Source organism: Macrobrachium rosenbergii, chromosome 2 (assembly GCF_040412425.1).
Source record: "Macrobrachium rosenbergii isolate ZJJX-2024 chromosome 2, ASM4041242v1, whole genome shotgun sequence".
NCBI classification, from domain to species: domain Eukaryota; kingdom Metazoa; phylum Arthropoda; class Malacostraca; order Decapoda; family Palaemonidae; genus Macrobrachium; species Macrobrachium rosenbergii.
Genome location: NC_089742.1, coordinates 90,839,796 through 90,853,376, shown reverse-complemented (window position 1 = coordinate 90,853,376; position 13,581 = coordinate 90,839,796). Strand labels below are relative to the sequence as shown.

Below are 13,581 nucleotides of genomic sequence, written 5' to 3'. Positions count from 1 at the left end.
GTGGTCAGAAGCTCCTCTCCTTCTAAAAAATAACTTCTCCTGTCAAGTGCCCCTCTTCGACAAGAAAATATAGTTTTCCTCCTCTTGCTGGTCTGGAAGTTTTGTCGGAGGATGAAATGTAAATGATGTTATATTTTATGAATAGTCAGAATAAGAGGTTGGCCACTTAAATACAAAAAAATGTGAGAGTTTGGAGAATCTCTTAAGCCTGCTTTTCCTTCTCCTGGCTCTATGCTTTGGCACAAAGACTCTAGATCCTCCTCTATGGTAAAGGTGGATTATTTTTATCTCCATGAAGAAAATTTTCTAAACCCTTTCAACATCTGTATAAAGTTATGGATATCACTGAAGGCACATGAGCCCCTGAATGTGTCTGGGAGCACTGTCAGACAGTGCTCTGCAAAATAATTATTTCGAAAATTCAGCAAAAATAGAAATTTTATGCCAACAACGTTCATTTTGCTGTCCTTTTTTCTAAATGTTTACATTTTGTGGAGGAATAGTTGAAGAATAAGAGTCCCAGCCCTCTAAATACAAAAAAATGTGTTCTGAGTTATTTCATAAATCAGTCAAAAAAAAAAAATCTTTTCTTATTTTTATATTTTCGTTCGTAACTCAAAACTATGAATGTTAGGCAATGAATTATTTTTTATGAGAAAGCCAACAAAATTCTCTAAATATTGACATATAAAAGAATGGAAAACAATAAGACCAGCTGGTGAAAAAATTGATAGAAAAAGGGCAAGAAACAGAGCGCTCTGCCTCAAAGTATGGTGAGAATTATCGCTAGAAAAAGTTTTTTTGAAGAGCCCCCTATCTCGGTTATTTTTCATAGAAATTACTTTGTAAATATACGAAAATGTAGAGGAAAAGTTGAAGAATAATGTGAGAGTCAAGAAAAATGGCTTTGTATAATGGCAACAGTTTCATTTTGACGTTATAAATTGATTGAAACGAAAAAAAATGTTACCGTTGTCAACATTATCGTTCAGTAGCTCAAAAGCTATAACAGTTAGGCAAATGGATTATTTTTTATGAGAAAGCCAACAAAATTCTCTAAATATTGATATATAAAACAATGAAAAACGAATAAGTCCAGTTGGTGAAAAATTGATAGAAAAGAGGGTAAGAAACAGAGCGATTTGCCCGGCGTATGGTGAGAATTATCGCTAGAAAAAGTTTTTTTGAAGAGCCCTATCTCGGTTATTTTTCATAGAAATTACTTTGTAAATATACGAAAATGTAGAGGAAAAGTTGTAGAATAAAGTGAGAGTCAAGAAAAATGGCTTTGGTAACGTGGAACAGTTTCATTTTGACGTTATAAATTGATTGAAACAAAAAAATGTTATTGTTGTCAACTATTATTGTTCGTAGCTCAAAAGCTATAACAGTTAGGCAGAATGAATAATTTTTTATGAGAAAGCCAATAAAATTCCCTAAATATTGACATATAAAACAATGGAAAACGAATAAGTCCAGTTGGTGAAAAAATTGATAGAAAAGAGGGTGAGAAACAGAGCGCTCTGCCCGGCCTATGGTGAGAATTATCGCTAGAAAAATTTTTTTTTTTGAAGAGCCCTATCTCGGTTATTTTTCATAGAAATTACTTTGTAAATATACGAAAAAGTAGAGGAAAAGTTGAAGAATAAAGGGAAAGTCAAGAAAAATGGCTTTGGTAACGGCAACAGTTTCATTTTGATGCGTTATAAATTGATCTTTGGACGAAAAAAAAAGTGATAGTTACCGTTGTCAACATTATTGTTCGTAGCTCAAAAACTATAACAGTTAGGCGAATGAATTATTTTTTATGAGAAAGCCAAGAAAATTCTCTAAATATCGACATATAAAACAATGAAAAACGAATAAGTCCAGTTGGTGAAAAATTGATAGAAAAGTGGGTAAGAAACAGAGCCAGGCTGCCTTAGGCATACGGTGAGAATTATCGCTAGACATTTTTTTTTGAAGAGCCCTACCTCGGATTTTTTCATAGAAATTACTTTGTAAACATACAAAATGTAGAGGAAAGGTTGAGGAATAAAGTGAGAGTCAAGAAAAATGGCTTTGGTAACAGCAACAGTTTCATTTTGGTGTTATAAGCTGTTCACCAAGCAGATCCTGGTAAAATGTTACCGTTGTCAACATTATCATTCGTAGCTCAAAAGCTATAACAGTTAGGTGAATGAATTATTTTTATGAGAAAGCCAACAAAATTCTCTAAATATCGATATATATGATAATGAAAAATGAGATTCAGAGCCCTGCAGCTAGAATCCAGGCGTCTCTTATGTGATGCACTAACGAATTTCCGCTAGTTTTACCGTAAAAAACTTTGCGAAAGCATGTTGGAAACTGTTCTCGATTGACGCCGCTGTATGTAAACAGCCACACGTGTTTACCCAACCTCGGTAGGCGCATGGTCTCTGACAGAAGTGTGGCCTGCCAGGCCTGCGTGGAGTGCGATCAGCTGATGTCATTGTGAGAATTTTACTCGCCATGGATTTGCGCATGCACAGTAGAGGAACTAAAAATTTATAGAAAATAGAGGATACCAAACAGAGTGTTTCCAATAATGTAATCCTACATTTTATAAAAAAATGTAAGATACCGAGAGAGAAACGTGGGTAGGATCAGCTGATTTCATTGTGAGAAATTTATTATGCCAGGGAATGCCCTGCGCAGTATAGGGACTGCTTGCCTGGCGTTCTCGATGCCTGAGTTGGAGGTCCAAGGTGTGCTTTAGCCTATGGAAACCACCAACTGTCCGAAAATAAAAAAATTTACCCTCCAGGAGTATGGAGATTTAAAAATGTCGGCTAAATTTTACCCTAAAATCTATGCCAGTCAGAAAAGAAGGGGGTAGGGGTTGTCTCTTGTGAATGCGTTACGTCAATTGACAGGAATGGGTTAAAGGGCTTCGGGAGTGGCTTCAGTCTAAGAAGGATGCTGGCAAGACTGTTTTCTCCTTGCCTCCTTCCAGACTCTCTGGCAGAGCTGGAATGTGGTATGAGACCAAAACCCTATGGGGTTGGCTCTCCCCTCTTCTGCTGGATCGGACTTTTCTTCCTTGGTGGACTCTTCAAGAAGGCTCTCTCAATTCGGCCAAGGCTTCTTGGGGACTGTGCGAACTGGACCATTTCCTCAAGGGCCTTTTTCGTATCCTGGAAGTCTTCAACTTCATGGACTGGTCTCTTGGGGCCTTAGCTAAGAGGACTCTGGATTCGGACTTCAGTTAGTATGGAAGACCTCAGCAGTGTTTTGTCTTGCCTGGACAAAGCTGTCAGGGACGGCTCTGCTGAGATCGCTTCCCTTTTTCGGCAGCTGGCCTTGCTGAAGAAGAGGTCCGTCTTCAGCTCCTATTTGTCCAAGTCTGTCTCTCCTTCCAGAGGTCCTCCCTCCTGTACGCTCCTCTTTCGAGCCATCTGTTCCCCAGGAGACAGTCAAGGAGATTTCTAGGTCCTTGTCGGAGAAGGCTTCCCAAGACCTTCTGGCTCAATCCTCGAAAAGGATGAGACCTGCAGCGCCTATTGTGAAGAAGGAGAAGGCCCCTTTCAGGAGCCCTTTCGAGGTGCAAGATCTTTTAGAAGGCGCAGACCAGAGAGAAGAGGAAGACCTTCAGGACTCCCTTCAGGAAGTCAAAGTGATACTCAAGTCCTCCAGACGACAGTGGGTGCCAGACTGCTGAACTTTGCCGAGGTCTGGGCACAGAGAGGGGCGGACGACTGGTCCCTCTCAATTCTGAGGAAAGGCTATTTCATCCCCTTCAGGGAGAGACCTCCTTGACAACAACTCCAAGGAGTTATCGGCAAGATACAAGGATCCTGTTCGGAGACAGGCCCTTCTGCTAGCTGTGGACCAAATGCTGGAAAAGCAACCATAGAACCGGTTCAAGATCTCCATTCCCGGGGTTTTACAACCGGCTTTTTCTGGTGCCAAAACCTCGGGGGTTGGAGACCGGTTCTGGACGTAAGCGCCCTGAACTTCTTTGTCATCAAGAAGTTCTCGATGGAGACGACATCTTCAGTTCTGTCGGCGCTTCGTCCAGGAGATTGGATGGTGTCCCTGGACCTTCAGGACGCCTACTTCCACATACCCATCCATCCCTCCTCCAGAAAGTACCTCAGGTTCATGGTGGCTGGAAGACCTTTTCAGTTCAGGGCTCTGTGCTTCGGACTTTCGACAGCCCCCAAGTGTTCACGAGCATTCTGAAAAATGTGGCTCATTGGCTTGCATTTAGAGGGGGTGAGGATTTCCTTGTATCTCGACGATTGGCTGATTCGGCCAGTTCAAAAACCGTTGTCTGGAGGACTTATCACTCACCCTAAAATTGATTCAGTCCTTAGGACTTTTAGTAAACCTCGAGAAGTCCCAGATGATTCCTCAGCAGAGAATTGTCTACCTGGGGATTCTGATGGATTCTCGGGTTTTTCAAGCGTTTCCTCCCTGGAAAGAAGGGAACGCTGCCTGCAGAAGGTGACAGCCTTTCTAGAGAAAGACAATTGTTCCGGCGAGGGAGTGGATGAGTCTGCTGGGGACCATTTCCTCTCTGGAACAGTTCGTTTCTCTAGGAAGGCTGCACCTAAGACCTCTTCAGTTCTTCCTGAAAGAGAGTTGGGATCGGAAATCCCAAGATTTAGTCAGATTCCTTCCAAATTTCGGATCGGATAAAGGAACATCTCCGTTGGTGGTTGGACCTCCAAAAACTGGGTCGAGGAATTCCTCTTCAACCGCCGAGCCCTCGCCTAGTGTTGTTTTCAGACGCCTCAGAGTCGGGTTGGGGAGCAACACTAGGCTCGGAAGAAGTGTCAGGCACCTGGGAAGGGGAGCAGATGACCTGGCACATCAACAGGAAGGAACTCTCAGCTATCCATCTGGCTCTCATCCACTTCGAGCCACTAGTCAGGGGGTCTGTAGTGCTAGTCAACTCAGACAACACCACAGCCCTGGCCTATATCAGAAAGCAGGGAGGAACACACTCCTTCTCCCTTTACGACACAGCAAGGATGTTGCTGCTGTGGGCGGAGGAGAGAAACATCATTCTCCTTACCAGATTTGTTCAAGGGAGAAAGGAATGTGAGAGCAGACCTGCTGAGCAGGAAGGACCAAGTTCTTCCCACAGAATGGACTCTCCATCCCGAGGTTTGCTAAAGGCTGTGGAGCCTTTGGGGGAGACCCAATATCGACCTCTTCGCTACTCATTGGAACACAAGACTGAGAACTACTGCTCCCCAATCTCGGACCCCAGAGCAGTAGCGATAGACGGCCTTCTCCTAAATTGAGAAGGTCTAGACGGTTATGCCTTTCCCCCATTCAAGATCCTGGGGGAGGTAGTAAGAAAGTTCGCTGCCTCAAAAGGCACCAAACTGACCCTGATCGCCCCCTTTTTGGCCATCTCAAGACTGGTTCACAGAGGTACTGGAATGGATGATAGACTTTTCCCAGGTCGCTCCTCTCAGGAGCGATCTTCTCAAACAACCCCACTTCGACAGATTCCACAAGAATCTCCCCACTCTCAACCTGACTGCCTTCAGACTATCGAAGGAATGGTTAGAGCGAAGGGATTTTTGCGCAAGGCTGCAAAGGCTATCGCCAGAGCCAGGAGATCTTCTACCTTGCGTCTCTACCAGTCGAAGTGGGAGGTTTTTAGAAGATGGTGCAGAGCTCAGAAAGTGTCCTCTTCCAGTACCTCTGTGATGGACATTACTGATCTCCTTATCTACTTAAGGGAACAGTGCAATCTTGCCGTTTCCACCATTAAGGGATACAGGAGTATGCTTTCTTCTGTTTTTAGACACAGAGATCTGAACATCTCGGATAATAAAGACCTTCACGACCTCATAAGGTCTTTTGAAACATCAAAAACAAGTCTGCAAGACCTCCCAGCTGGAATTTGGACGTAGTATTGAAATTCCTGATGTCCGAGAAGTTTGAGCCTCCTCGATCTGCCTCGTTCAGGATCTGACTAGAAAGTCTTTGTTCCTTTTGCTCTTGCTACGGCAAAGAGATTGAGCGAATTACAGGCTTTGGAAGGTTCAGTCGGTTTTAAAAAGGACTCAGCAATCTGCTCCTTTAAGCCCCTCTTCCTAGCAAAGAATGAGAACCCTTCAAAACCATGGCCAAGGAGTTTTGAGGTCAAAGGACTTTCCGCTTTAACAGGGCAAGAGTTGGAGAACTCTCCTGTCCAGTGAGAAGCCTTAAATGCTATCTGGAGAGGAAGAAACAGCTGGGAGGCAACACCGAAAGTCTTTGGTGCTCAGTAAAGGATCCGACAAGAGCAATTTCTAAGAATGCCCAAGCCTGCTTCATCAGAGACGTTATCAAAGAGGCGCATCTTTCTTGTGAGGACAGTCCTGAAGCTCCTTAGAGTGAATGCACATGAGGTGAGAGCCATAGCTACTTCTCTGGCTTTTCACAAGTCTTGGTCTCTCCAGTCTATTGTGGACTCTACTTACTGGAGATGTAATTCAGTGTTTGCTTCTCATTATTTGAGAGATGTTCGTGTTACCTATGAGAAGTGCTTCTCTCTTGGAGCCTACGATCCATGGATTCGGTGCTGGGTCAAGGAGCTGAAGCTAATCCTTTATAGTTAGTTATCCTACTTTATTTTACTTTTTTTGTGTTGTTTTTTATGGTTGATTGAAAGGATGTTCTAGGTGTGACTCCTTTTCAATTCATAGTACTAACAATGTTAGAATGGTCAGGTGGTCGGGATTGGTTGTTGTGCTCCTTGTTTTTTATTTATACCTAAAGCTCTATCATGTAAGAGGGATGGCCCCCATTGATATGATACAGGTAAAGGCTCTGTCATGTAAGCGGGTCAGCCCTTTGACATGATCCAGAATTAGGCTCTGTCATATAAGCGGGTCAGCCCCCATTGACACGATCCAGAAGGGCTTTCAGCCACAGGTCACGTCCTTGCTGAAGCTCTTGAGGCAAGCAGACTCATAGACAGTATCCATGAAGTCTTCTGCCCAATCAGGTAAGAACCAGGGTTTTTGTTTATTCCTACAACATATGTTGTTTTTTCCTGTTTTCTAGTTATAGCTGTCTCTTGCCCTCCACCAAGGGTGCCAATCAGCTAAGTATATATCTGACGGGTAAGTTTCATGTACAAAAATGATATTTTTATGATAAAATAAAGTTTTGTACATACTTACCCAGCAGATATATACGACATGGCCCGCCCAGCCTCCCCTCAGGAGACAGGTGGAAGAGAAAATCTGATTAGAAAACGGGAATGGTTCCTATTCCCGCCACCCAGCGGCGGGAAAGGTAGATCACCTGACCTACCTGTCGCGTGTGCCGCGAAATTTGAAATTCTGTTGGGAACGTCGGAGACTATAGCTAAGTATATATCTGCCGGGTAAGTATGTACAAAACTTTATTTTATCATAAAAATATAATTTTTTATAAAATAGTTGTTCCTACATGATATACAAACCATCTGTCCTTTCCATTAGGAATTAGTAACGGCCCTTAAACTCTTGAACAAGGTGGTTAGGCAGTAACTACTGTCCAGTAGGCAGGAATACCCACCTGCCGGGATGTAAACATTCCAGTTTGCTCTCGGCTGTCATGCGTTGCAGACGTGTTTTCGGATGTCTTTACCTGACTGTCATTAAGCTCTTTTTTTCCCAGTGGGATCTTTTTTATATTTTTGTGTATATATTGTGTGTTGATGTTTGTTAATATACAAACCCACGTTGTATGAGAGCCTTGTGTAGGCCGTCATCCCCCAGCATGTGGCTTGGGGTTGGCGGCCAGGGGCGTAACAAGTTTGCTCCCCTTTTATTGGACCTCGCGCCCTCTGCTTGTACAAAGGCATGACTGTATCCTTATTCTGACTTGTGCTGAGTGTTGCTCTTTGCCGCCTCATTGAGTTTGCCAGGAGGAAACTTCGGAGGAAGGTTGCTGGGTGTTGCCCGAAAGTTTTCTTTTCCAACGGCACCCTCGGTAGCAGCCCCTTTGTCCTTGTTTCTCTCTCCCGGTAAGTTTTTCCTTCTTGCTGTCTCCCCTTAGCCCTCTTCTCTCACTTGTCAGGGCAAAGATTGCAGAGGGAGGGAGGCAGTCAGGCGACCTCTTCTCAGGGGCCCCCTCTTGCTTTGTAGGGCAGTTCCCCTTGGAGTGAGAGGAGTCTCCATCTACTACTAATCAGCTTTGGTTTTTTCTTCAGGTTGACAGTGAGCATCGTAGGTGCAGCAGTAGATAGCTGGATATCTCACTGTTGGATATCTTATCCTTGAGGAGTTTTCGTGTGACACTCATACAGTGGTTACTTCAGGAACGACCACAGTACCTGGGTGGCGATGGCGTAAGTCCACATCAGTGTCTATGGTTTCTGTGTATATGTGGCCCTGTCTACTCCTGCTGTGCCTCCTGTCTTGATTGCTTCTGTTGCCCTGGTAACCAGTCACTGGGTAGCTCCTGCTGTGCTCCTGCCCCAGCTGCCTGGTTGCCCCTGTTGCTGCTGCTGACATTCCTGAAGCTCCTGCCGGCCGGGCCGCTCCTGTCATGCCTCCTGCCTCAGCTGCCCTGGTCACTCCTGTTGCTTCTCCTGGTGTTCCTGTCGCTGGGGCCACTCTCGTTACGCTTCCCCAGTGATTCCTGTGTTTCCTGACCACCATCCTGTAGAAGATGTTAGAGAAAAGATCAAGGAAGAAGTCCTGTTGGATGTAGTCATTTTCTTCAAGTTGATCTCTGACTTCGTCTTCTGCTTCCTTCTCCCTTTCTTCTTCTTCTGAGACTCATTCCGAAACAGTGCTCGGAACAGCTGCCGAAGAAGAGAAAGGCTGCCTCTCCCTCTCCTAAGAAGTCCCTCCATGGGGCTTCTAAGGGGCTGCCTCCTTTCATGGGGAGTTGATGGGATCTCTCATCGATTCTTCCTGGCCTTTGGGCTCTGGAACCGAATCGCTTACCCCAGGGTCTTGCGTTTCGGAGGTCACAGATACGCAGACTTTGGTTGTGCTCCTGTCGCCATTCTAGGAGTTCTGCTTCTAGACTGGTGCTGTGTCAGGTGCTCAACTTTGTCGAGTCATACCGAATGCTCGAGAATCTTCAGAGTCTCGTGCATCCCGAACCGACGTTGAAGAGACATCTCACCATCTTGGTTCAGGCACGGGGCGAGAGAAAGAACCAAGACATGCAAGTGTCTTGGTTCTTCCTGCCAGTACTGAGTTTTAAGTGCTTGGTCAGTTCTGAGACAGTGCTCAGTCAGGTTCCCAGCCTGGTGTCTCGGTCCCAAGGGTTCGAACACCTGGAGAGGCAAGGAAGGTTCCCTTCAGAGGTCTTGTGGGACTTCTGGTGGACTACCTCTCTTCAGAGATGCAGTGCATTCTCTCGTTTGGCTCTTCCTGGCCCTTGGGGTCGGGAACAGATTCGCATTCCCCATTGGGGTCTCATGTCTTGGGGGCCTTGAGTGCGCAACCTTTTTAGGCTGCCCTTGATTCCAGTTCTTAGAAATCTGCGTCTAAGACTGATTCTGTGTCTGTCCCTCCTTGGTTTTCTGTGGAAGCTGAGAGAGGCTTACTCCCGATGGTTGTTCTTGCGAGGTTCGGGAATCTCGCCAAGCCCTTGGACTCCTTGGAATCTTGAGTGCGGATTCCTTGTGATCACGAACACTTGACTAGCAAGTCGTGGAGTGTCCGGGATTCTGTGAAATCTCGGGTACTCACCAAACCAGTACTAGGGAGTTCGCTCTCCAGTCTGGTTTAGGCAAAAGACAAGAGAAGGTGTCGAAACATTCAGATGTTTTGACATTCCTGCCTGCTTCGTTTTGAAGTGCTTGATCAGTTCCGAAACTCGTGTCTCGGACCCTTGGGTTCGAGCACTCAGGTTAGCAGACAAGAATCCCTTTAAACCTTCTTCTCGAGGGGCTTTGGCCTCGAAGGAGATTAAGCATGTCTTTAGGACAGCACTAGTTTACGACCAAGCTTTTCCGTTTCGGTTCTGCTGAGCCCTGCTTGCTCGCCCAGCCACTGATTGCATACGTGATCAGTTCAGATCAGCTCTGCTCACTTTTCTCAGCGTGCTTGCCCAGCCCCTGATAGTGTTTCGAGACTGGCTCGGCTTGCTCACCTGGTCCGTGATCGTGTTTACGTGATCGGCTCGTGCGGTTTAGCTTGTGTGCCCAGCCCCCAATTGCATCTACATGATTGGCTTGGCTCGCTTGGTTCGGCGAACTGAATGCTGTTGAGGTTCTCCTTCCTTCAGGAGACTCAACTCAAGTGAACTTTTGCTCTCTTCAGGTTAGCACTTCGCCGTAGCATTAGCAATCTCCTTCCTCCATGCTGCCGTCATCACCTCTGGTTGATGATCGCCTGCAGTCGGCCTCTCCTGCTGCTTCTTCTAGCAGGACAGGTAAGAGTGCTTTTTCTCCTTTCCTCTTCCCTCAAACCCTTTCAGTTGCTGCTGGGGGATGTGAGCCGGATAGAGAGGACTCTGACAAGTTTTGTTTCTCATCAGAGTTCCGCTACAAGGATCTTCGTCTCTGGCTCGGTCTTCGGATTGGCTCACCTTACACCCGAGTAGTCGAGGATGGTTTTCTGGGTTCTGGCGAGGTTATCCCTCCAAGAAGAAAAGATCGGGAGTGTTGCACCCCATGAGAACTCGAGGGTCTTCTTCTTTGGGATGCGGACACCCTTGATTTTCTTTTCATACAGATCTTTATGCCGATTTGTCAGCACAGTGATCTCAGGGAGAAGACCACGGCATCCCCTATGAATACTCTTCACTGCTCCTTGCAGGGGTTTTGTTGGGGCTTGCTATAAAGGCTTTCTCAACCAGATGAATGCATTTTCCCTGGACAAGGAGTTCATTTTGATCAAGTCACCCAATCAAGCTCCTTTCCCTTCCTCTTCCTTGACAGAAGCGATTCTTCTTGCCTCGGTGGGGTCTTATGCCGACTAGCAGATTGTCCTGGCTCTGGCTCATCCAGACTTGGATCTCGTGCTGTTTCTCTTTGCTGCTAAAGGTGTTCCCTCTCGCAACAAGAGACGGCGAACCTGGAGGACACCGCTATGGTGTCCCTCCAGGTAGTCTTCTGATGAATCTGTGATCCTTCACTTTTTTAAGGCTTTGCCTCCTCGGATGCAATCATTCCTTAAGAGGTCTCTGCCTTCTAGAGACTGTTCCAGTCTTGGGGTGGGTTTGCCTACCCGGCACCAGACAGCAACCTGGTGCTAAGAAGAGGGGCACTGTCCTGATTCCGATCTCCAGTCTAGTAAGTCCTGAGTCATCACATTCCCTCAAGAATGGACCTTTATTCGGTTCTGCTTCCCTCTTTCGCAGAGAGTAGGTAGATATTGCAGTAGTCAAGAAACATGCCAGGGCAACTGCCTTGTCCTCTGGACAGTGGCAGCGTAGGCCTTCTTCAGCCCATAAGTAGTCTCAGGCCCCAATGACTCTCGCAGAACATCCAGCCCTCCTCATTCTCTTCTTAGAAAGTGTGCATATGTGTGTCTCTTTCAACCCTCTTTCAATCAGGAAGAGGGCAGAGAGAGGAGAGGACAGGAGAACACTCGGAATGGCGTTCTCCTCCTGCTGGTGCCTTGATGAAGGAATGACTGTCAAGTCATTGGACTGTATGACAGCAACATAGGCGAGACCTGGCAGTGGATATCCTTCAGAAGTGTCTATTTCCTCCAGGTCTTGGCCACCTTTCAAGCCACCTTTCAAGGAACTTCCGTTCCGTTTCCTCTTCCGTGTTCCCGACTTAGGGAGCAGCCAGCCCAGCTAGAGCTAGTCGTCTTTGGTGTCCTGTCGTCGCTGCAGAAGCTGTCCCCTCGGACAGCTTCACCTTCGATTCTCTTCATGGAGAATGAAGGAGATCTGCTCCAGTTCTTAATCCGTTCCTCTCTCGAAAGATGAGGGAGGATTTAGGCTGGTGCTTGATCGACAGGAACCTTTGAACATGTCTTCATATTCTCCTCAAGACATGCTTCTGTTCTCAGATGCACTGACTTGGGAATAGGCGCACACCTGTAAGACTCTTGTCTTTGAGGTATGTGATCGAGACTATAAGTACCTTCTTATCAACGTCCTTAAACTCAAGGCAGTTTCCTGGCCCTCCAAGAGTTTCAGGATTGGTTTTTTGAGATACTCTGGGGTGTTGTTAGGCAACAACACCACAGTAGTGGTATATGTCAACAAACAAGAGTGTCTCGTTTCCCTCCTGTTGCTACAGTTGACTTTGCAGGTGTTCGAGTGAACTTTGGTGCACTCTGTAGAGCTGTCAGCCAAATACATTCCAGGTAGTGGGACGTATTAGCAGACAAGCTCAGCCTCTCTCATCAAGTGACGGAGACAGAGAGCTCCCTTCACTCATTTCTTCACAGAGAGGTTGCTCGACTTGAGGGCTCCCTATCATCCTTCTGTTTGCCTACCGGCTCAGCAGAAGTCTGCAGGTCTTCTGCTTAATCATACCAGACCCACGGACTGCTCCGGTGATGCATGCTGACACGATGGGACAACCTTGACATTTTCATCTTCCCTTCGTATTTGTCTAGTTTGCAAGGTGTTCAGCAAGTGTTGTTCACCCCGAATTTAGATGAATGTAGGAAGACTTCGCCTTTTCCCTGACCTGCTAACTCTGCTTCCAAGGCACCGAGAGCGAGAAGAGCTTCTTGCTGAGTGGTAACGGAGATAGCTGGATATTTGCAGTACACTCCCTGAACACCTGAATTCACCCTTAATCCCACTAGTCTGAACAGCTCTCAATTACCAATCCCACTAGTGGGAAATTTTAACAGCCAGCATTACCAACGCTGCAGGTAAAATCTTGTCACTTGAGCTGACACAGGTGTGTGCCAACACTCCTACCTTTGTCAATTGCTTTTTGTTCGCGCTGCTGGAAGGTTGTTTCCTTCCGCAGTGTGAGGTTAATCCTGTTGCCCGACTTCTCTTTGTATTTTGGATTTCTGGTGAAGACCTGGATTGTATTTACCATTTTTTTTCTCTTGGATTTATGACTTCTGCTTGGTTGCTGAGCTTTTTCTGGATATCTTCGCCGTAGAACGTTTTTGGATTTGGACTCGCCGGTTCCTGGTCTCAATTGGTCATCATGGACAAGTCTTCTCTTTCACCTTCTATTACCTCGCCTTCGGCTTCGACTTCGACTGCCCCTACGACTGTGGATGCTAGCGACCATCGCTCCTGTTCATCCTGCAAGAGACGGATGAGTACCTTGAGACACAGTAGACATTCAATCTGTCAGGTATGTAGGAAGCGTAAGTGTGATGTGCAGACTCGTTGTGATGAATGTTCCGATTGGACGGTACAAGAGATGGAAGATTACATTCGTCATCGCAAGTCTTTGGCTAGTAAGGGCAGCAAACGGCGGTCAGATTCTTGTTGCCTCAAGCGTCTCAGGAGGCTTCTGCTACAGATCAGTCAAAGGATTTAGCGAGTTGAGAGGTAGTCAAACAGATAGAGGATAGGATTGGAAGGAGTATGAAAAATTTAATAGCTAGTCTTTTTCAACAATTCTCAGATAGGGATAGTAGTAGCATTAGGATGTCTAATCCTTCTTCCTTTTCAGCTCCCCTGCCTGTTCCAGAACCAGCCCTAATGGGTGCTGAGGGTAATGGA

At 46.0% G+C, this 13,581-nt stretch overlaps 1 protein-coding gene across 1 annotated transcript in view; it reads left to right on the top strand.

The window, feature by feature from the left end:
- Chsy (Chondroitin sulfate synthase) overlaps nt 1-13,581 on the top strand; it is a 344,497-nt gene that overhangs the window by 76,410 nt on the left and 254,506 nt on the right.